Here is a 6,867-nt window from a genome sequence, read left to right on the forward strand (position 1 = left end):
TACAAATACAATAGTGCAATATTAATGCAATATCCGGGGTTTTCAATTCAATTGCATAGAATGCAAAGATTTTTTTTTATAGTTATAGTATACACCAAAGATGGCATTTAATTTTGTTGTACGAGGTGCAATGACAATAAAGTAAACTAAGGCATCACATCAGCAAAAGAGAAGGAAAAAGAGTTCAGGCTGATGTAAACAACCCATTTCTGATTCTTATCCCCTTTTCCTGCTTCTTCTCACTTTGGCTCATATGAGCCTCATCCCACCATGACTTCTCAATCCGGCCTTCCTCGTGACACTGTACATTTTATAAAATAAAGTTAAAAAGGGGGGGCAATTGGATCAAGGTAGCTAAAAAACAAACATCCTGGCATCAGTCCCTGGGAAGATCCTGGAAAAGATAATCAAGCATTGGATCTGCCAAAGCCTAGAAACAAACAAAGCTATTATTACAAGCCAACATGGGTTTGTCAAAAAGAGACCACGGCAGGAAACCTTATTGCATTCTTTGACAAAACAATAAAAATTCTGTCTACATAGAATACGTGGACTTCAGTGAGGCATGTGACGAAGTAGACCGCAACCTAGTTCTTGCTGGGATAAAGAAAATGTGGCATAGGATCACCACCTGGTGGATTTGTAACTGGCTGACCAATCGCATTCAAGGTATAGTCCTCAATGAAACTACATTATGCCCTCACTTTGGGAGCAAAACCCATTTTTTTCTGCATTGCTCATTTGTCAAATATAGATTTAAAAAATGGACGCTTGTTCTCCAAACCAAGATTTTACCCAAGATTTATTTACTCCCTTTTAAAGTTACCATGAAGAGGTGTCTGGGCCAATCTATGTACAATTGGGAAAGGCAGCCTCCTGCCCATCCGCTTGTTATCTAGCAGCTGCTCACAAGACCCCCCCCTCAAAACTTCCTTTGTGCTTAGGAAAACACCCACCAAGGAGGGGCTCCTACATCCCAGCCCCTTCTGCGCAACAGAAGGAAAATACAAAGTTTAGAAATTCTACCCATCTTTTTAAAGCAGAAGCAAAGTAGAGATTAGCATAAAAACAAAGGGTTTTTCGCCTTTCAGAGGAAAGAGCTCAAAGAAAGAGGATCTCTTTTGTGGCTCAAGAAAACACGAGCTCAAGTCAACTAATTTAAACTTCTTTCCTTTCCCCTCCCCGTTGCAAAGAGGTCAGAGGGTGTTAATAACACATTACAAATCCCAATAAATGTTTTAAAGCGCAATTTACACTTTTGTTTTCCAAATGCACTTGCTCAGTACGCATGCTCAGAGACCTCTGGCGGATCACAGAGAGACCTCCTGAAACAACTTACCCAAAGCTGCTTCCCGGATCCCCCAAGGGGAGCCTTGGCCGGGCGAGGAGGGGGCAGAGCCAGCCGAGGGACGGAGCCCCCTTTGCCCCCCTGGAGGGAAGGGAGGGATCCGCTCCTTGCAGGCAAAGCCAGAGCCGGATCTCCCCGAGAAAATCCCCGAGAAGCCGAAGAGCGGAATCCGCAGCTCCCTCCTTCCTGGCGGGGGGAAAGACCTCCTGGGAGGAGGGGCAGCCTGGAGGCCGGAGGGAGAGCAACCTTACCTGCTCCGAACGGGATCCAGGAGCCTCTCCCGAGGGATCCAGCGCCGATCCTCGCCGGGCCAAGGGAAGCAGAGATCCAGCCGATGGGAGGGGAGAGGCGGGGGGCGGGGTTTCTGGCTTCCTCTCGGGTCCGCCTATTCTTTGAAGCTCCGCCCTTTCACCGCCTCTTCTCCTTCCCCCCTCCCTTTCAGCTAGGACCACGTGCTCCGAAACGCTTTTGTGTTTTTGTGATTCTTTGTGTGTGTGTGTGTGTGTGAGAGAGAGAGAGAGAGAGAGAGAGAGAGAGAGTTAGTTGACGTCCCTGAGGTTGCTAGTTGGTTGCTGCCCTGATGATGTTACCCAGTCGGGGCAATGAGACGTCTCCAGGGAAACACCGAAGGTCAGAGGCTACCAACATCCCCCCAATTCCCACCCTCAGCTCTTTCCCTTGACTGCAGCTGGAGGAGGAGGAGGAGGAGGAGGAGGAGGAGGAGGAGAAGAAGAAGAAGAAGAAGAAGAAGAAGAAGAAGAAGAAGAAGAAGAAGAAGAAGAAGAAGAAGAAGAAGAAGAAGAAGAAGAATCCTGACCCAGTGGAAGAGCAGCCTCGAGGGGAACTCCGTTTCCCCTCCAGTTGGGGGCGTCTTCCATTGTGCTACAGTGGGATGGACTTCTAGGGAACCAGGTGTCCAGATCCAGATGTTCACAGAGGGCGAGGAGATGCCTGAAGCCCCACTGAAGTAGCCAATAGGAGTCAATGGCAGATCCCGGTTTCTGAACATATCAACAACTATGTCGCAAAGGATATTTCTATGGGATCAAGAGGGAAGAGACCACTTCCCAAGTAAAACAGCCAGGATAACATTGTGCTGGGGGGGGGGGCTGGGGAGGAGATGCCATTTCATGGACAAGGAGAGAAGTAACCCTGGTTAGAGGCAAGTGACTAATTTAAGTGAGTCTCCTTTACTGAAGCTACAAACACATCACATTAAATTTAGACTATTTGAAGTGATATCTCTATGGAATACAAGGTAATTGGATCCAGACTAACAGAAATAATATTGAATGTAACATGGTATATGGATAATGATGAAATATCACAGTAAAACAAATACCAAGAATATCCACAAAGGAATTTAAATACTGTTGGAAGAAATGTCCTTCTGGGTTCAGCTCCAAGTGGGGAAAAAGACACTGGAGACATGGAGGCTGTTTGGAAAGATGGTTTAATGGTGGACAGGACCACATGGCTTGAGCTCCTGAACAGAAATGGGGGATCACATGCTCCCAGATGTTGGGTGAAGAAGAAAAAGGAACAGAGATGCTGAAAGTCCCTGGTTTTGTGCCCTTTCTGCACTTTGAACTTAACCTTGTATTCTGATTGGTGCCCTGTGGTGAGATGGGTAAAGGGCTAATACTAGCATGCCTTAATCCCATCACCCTGGAGCTGAAGGGGGAGATCTTTGTTATGTAGAATAGACTGACTCAGGCCTTGATGGCTCATTGACAAAAGGGATGTGGGGGGTGAGTTTCTGTCTCGTATTTAGAGGAAATATTCTCCCCTTTAATATTTCCTAAAATATTTCATTTCTCTAGGAGAGGGGTGGATTTAAACTTCATAGAACAAAATAGAATAGGAATAGGAATAAAATAGAATACTTTATAGGCCATGTGCAATAGGACACACAAGAAATTTGTCTTTGGTGCATATGTACATAAATAAAAATAAAATAGAATACATTCATCAAGAATCATAAGATACAACAGTGATAATCATTGGTTACTAATGAGCAATAAGATGTGAGTTTTTTAAAAAATGTTTCCTGCATTGTTGACGACTAAAGAGATTTATCTCTGCTATCAGAAAGTCTCTGATGCCTTTTTAGCTTTGATTTACAATGAAAAGGTTTCTCACACTCTGCACCCTTGTAAAAGCACTTTCCTGTGTGATTTCGGTTGTGCCTGCGAAATGCTGAATGGTGAGTGGAGCATTTCTCACAATCTTTTTTCTACAATGTCCTGTATCTTGCTGAGGTGTCACAGAGTACTTTTTTTCAGAAAAGGTTTTGCACTCAGGCAGAGAATGAGTTCAGCAGCTCTGCTTTCTCTCTGCTGCCTGTTACTTCTTTGCAATTTTCTTTCTTTAGTGGACCGACTGTTGCCTTGATTTGGGGTACCCCCAATTCCGAAGTGAACGCTCCCTTCCCCTCCCCCCCATCCAGACCCACGGATGCTGCCTCTAGGGCTGGGAGCATCTGTGTATTTCTCATCTCTCTTTGTGGGGGGGGCTTGTGGGGCAACATCCATGGGATGGAAACTGTGCAAGGAGAGACTCAACCTGGGAATAAGGAGGAACTTTCTGACAGTGAGATCAATCAACCAATAGAACAGCTTTTGCCATCGGAGGTTGTGGGAGCTTCATCACTGGAGGCTTTCAAGAAGAGACCGGACTGCCATCTGTCAGAAATGGTGCAGGGTCTCCTGATTGGGTGGGGGTTGGACTAGATGATCTACAAGTTCCCTTCCAAGTCTGTTAATCTGCATCTGTATATGTCTCTGGTGGGATCCTTCCCCCCCCCCCATGCTGCTGGTGGGGGCACTAGCCTGGATCCCTGGAAGTGAAGGGGGGAAGGAGACCCCCAGTAAGGAGGGGGATCCTCTGGGGAAGAGGCGGAGCAGGGAGGGGCCCTCATTGCTCCTGGGGGAAGGAGGGGGGAGAAAGGGGCTGGTATGTCAGTAGTGGGGAATAGGGTGGGGGGGTAAGAGGTGGGAACCTGCAGGAGCCTCCCTCTTGCCCAATTTTCCCGGGCTGGACAAAGAGGGGGCTCTCCCCCCTTCCACTTCCCTAGTAGCCCAGATGGGGAGGGGTAGCGGAAAGGGAGCTGATGTGAGATAAGATGACCACACAAACACGCACACCAGTGGCTGTGAGCCCAAAGAGGAAGGAGACGGAAAGGAAGAGGGAAAGAGGGAAACTCAGGCATTTTCTGGCTTGAATCCACAAATTGCACCAAAAGTATATATAAAAAAGGATGCTTTCTTGGCAAAAGTGTTTCCCCAACTTCAGTTTTTCAGTGCGAGAAGCGCTGAGCTTTGATTCCCTTCTTGGGGGAAGAGTCTGAAATTGAGGAAGAGACCCAGAACCCCCCACCGCATCATCCCCCATTGGTGATTCAGAACCTGGATGGGAAGTGGGAACTCAGGGAGAAAAATATTGGGGGGGGGTTGCTCCCCTAAATTGACTCCCCAAAACTATCCCTTTTGTGGAACTATGCCTTTGAGATGGCCCGGGGGGGGGGGGCTGCAGGGGACAGAGAAGAGACCTGAACCCCAAATTCATGCAAGGGCAGATAGTAACACTTAGGTTGTGGGGAGAAAAAAAATTGGGTATAACCAGGGAATCTGGGGGTCCCCTTCTCAGAACCCCCAGGATGCCCCTTCAGGTATACTACCCCCCCCCCCAGATAATCTTCCAGGCAGTCTCTGCCTCCCCCCCCCTTAGTTAACTTCTAAAAAAAGCTCAGGACCAGCTACTGCTGGGAACTTCCTCCCCCCCCCCCCCGACTGAGATGGAAGGAGCCCCAAAACTCTGCTTCTCTTCCCAAAGGTTCATTTCCCCCCAAAAGGCAAACTGGACTTTTTGGGGACCTGAAAATGTTTCGCTTCTCACCTAAGAAGCTTCTTCAGTTCTGGCTGACTGGGAGGGGTGGGGGGAGAAAGGAAGGATTTGTATAGCGTCTCAAAGGAGAAGCCCATCAGGAGGAGAGGTCCATCTGCTCCTGAAAAGACCTGGGTGGCTCTTTCTGGGACAGCCACGTCCACCTTCTGGACGGAGAGGAGCCCTGGATGGAGAGAAGGGCCAAAGCGGCCATCTTTGCCAAAATGAGGAGCCCTCCTGAGGGAGGGTGGAAAGGAGCCCCCCCCCTCCTACGGTCTACAACAGGGTCCTTTCAGCAGCCTCAGGAAGGCTCCGCACCCCTGATTCAGAACCAAAGGACTGCAAGGAATATCAATCCTTCCATCCTCCACCACTCAGTCAGAACTGGAGAAGCTTCTGGGATGCGAAGGGAAATGTTTTCAGGGGGGGAAAACCAAGAAAGTCCAATTTCCTTTTGGAAAAGCATCTTAGAGACAACCATGAGCTGGAGGATGGAGGTTCTCCATAGAGACCCTGACTCCACTTTCCCCTTTTGAAATCTCAGCACACACAGCCGGGACTGGTGGAGGCCCTAAAAGACCTTAAGGGGCCATCTAATCCACCCCTCCAGACACACAGAGAAAGGGAGATTCCAGTTGAGAGTCATGGGGGGGGGGGGGCCCAAAAGGAAGCTCACACTGCCCTCCGGTCCTGGCATGAAGGAGCTCCCTGAATACCCCCCCTGAAGCTGCAAACCCCCCCCCAAAACAGAAAACCTTCCTCTCTCACCTACTCTGCTTCTGTTTTTTTGGGCGGGGCTCTGAGTTGTCCTTCCAAACTCCCCCTTTAGCAAAGGGTGGTGGGGCCCCTCCCTGTGAGATGGTCTTGGGGGGGGAAGGCTATTTGGGAGGGGGACAGGAAAGAGGCCATGAAAACCATTCAAATAAAGCTAGTGGAGATGAAGATTTGGGGGGGGGGGAGTTTGGGATATCCAGGGAAGTTGGGGACTGGGAGAGCTCAGGATTATGGGTGTAGGTATCCTTATTGTGGCCCCCTCCCCAGATCCCTCCCCCACAAGGAAGAGGGAGAGAGAAGCAGGAATATTACTTTCCTTGCAGCCCAGAGAACTCCTGGGGGTCTCTTCCCTTCCCTCGTATTTCCTGCCACTTTGGGGGGCAAAGAGGCCCCAGGGGGATCCAAGGTTCCCTCCAGATGGACTGCTGGACCAGTTGAACGTCTGCCTGCCTTTTTCCACCCTGGGAAGATGGAGGAGGTCCATCAGGAAGCACCTCCCCTTCCCCTAATTTTCCTCCCCCTTCCAGACCCCCCCCCCCACACCAAAGGTGCACCCTGCCGCAACCGACACTTCCCCATCTCTCCTCTAGGGGGCGTCTTCCAGTAGCCTCTTGCATCAGATTTCTCACCCCTCCTGAGAAGCGTGGCTCCACCTTCTAGTAGCTGCTGGGAACCATGGGCCCTGGACTCAGTGACGGCCTTCCTCTTCCTCCTGCTCCTCCCTTCCGCCCATTTCCTCATCCAGTGAAGTCCGAGAGCCACTTCCTCAGCCCACTTTGGCTGCACAAATATCTCACAATCTGACTGCCATTTTGTGTGTTGCAACCCCTCCCAGTCCATCTCCTGAAAAAGGCCCTCTT

The 6,867-nt window shown here is 49.4% G+C and overlaps 1 protein-coding gene across 1 annotated transcript in view; it reads right to left on the reverse strand.

The window, feature by feature from the left end:
* Positions 1 to 1,994, reverse strand: part of LOC116502493 (zinc finger protein 850-like) — a 39,327-nt gene extending 37,333 nt beyond the window's left edge. The window contains exon 1 of the mRNA XM_032208374.1: positions 1,600 to 1,994. The gene's annotated coding sequence lies outside the window, so the exon portion shown is untranslated. The remainder of the gene's footprint in view (positions 1 to 1,599) is intronic.
* Between the last annotated feature and the right edge of the window lie 4,873 nt (positions 1,995 to 6,867).

This window comes from Thamnophis elegans, chromosome 2 (genome assembly GCF_009769535.1).
Source record: "Thamnophis elegans isolate rThaEle1 chromosome 2, rThaEle1.pri, whole genome shotgun sequence".
In the NCBI taxonomy this organism is placed as follows: domain Eukaryota; kingdom Metazoa; phylum Chordata; class Lepidosauria; order Squamata; family Colubridae; genus Thamnophis; species Thamnophis elegans.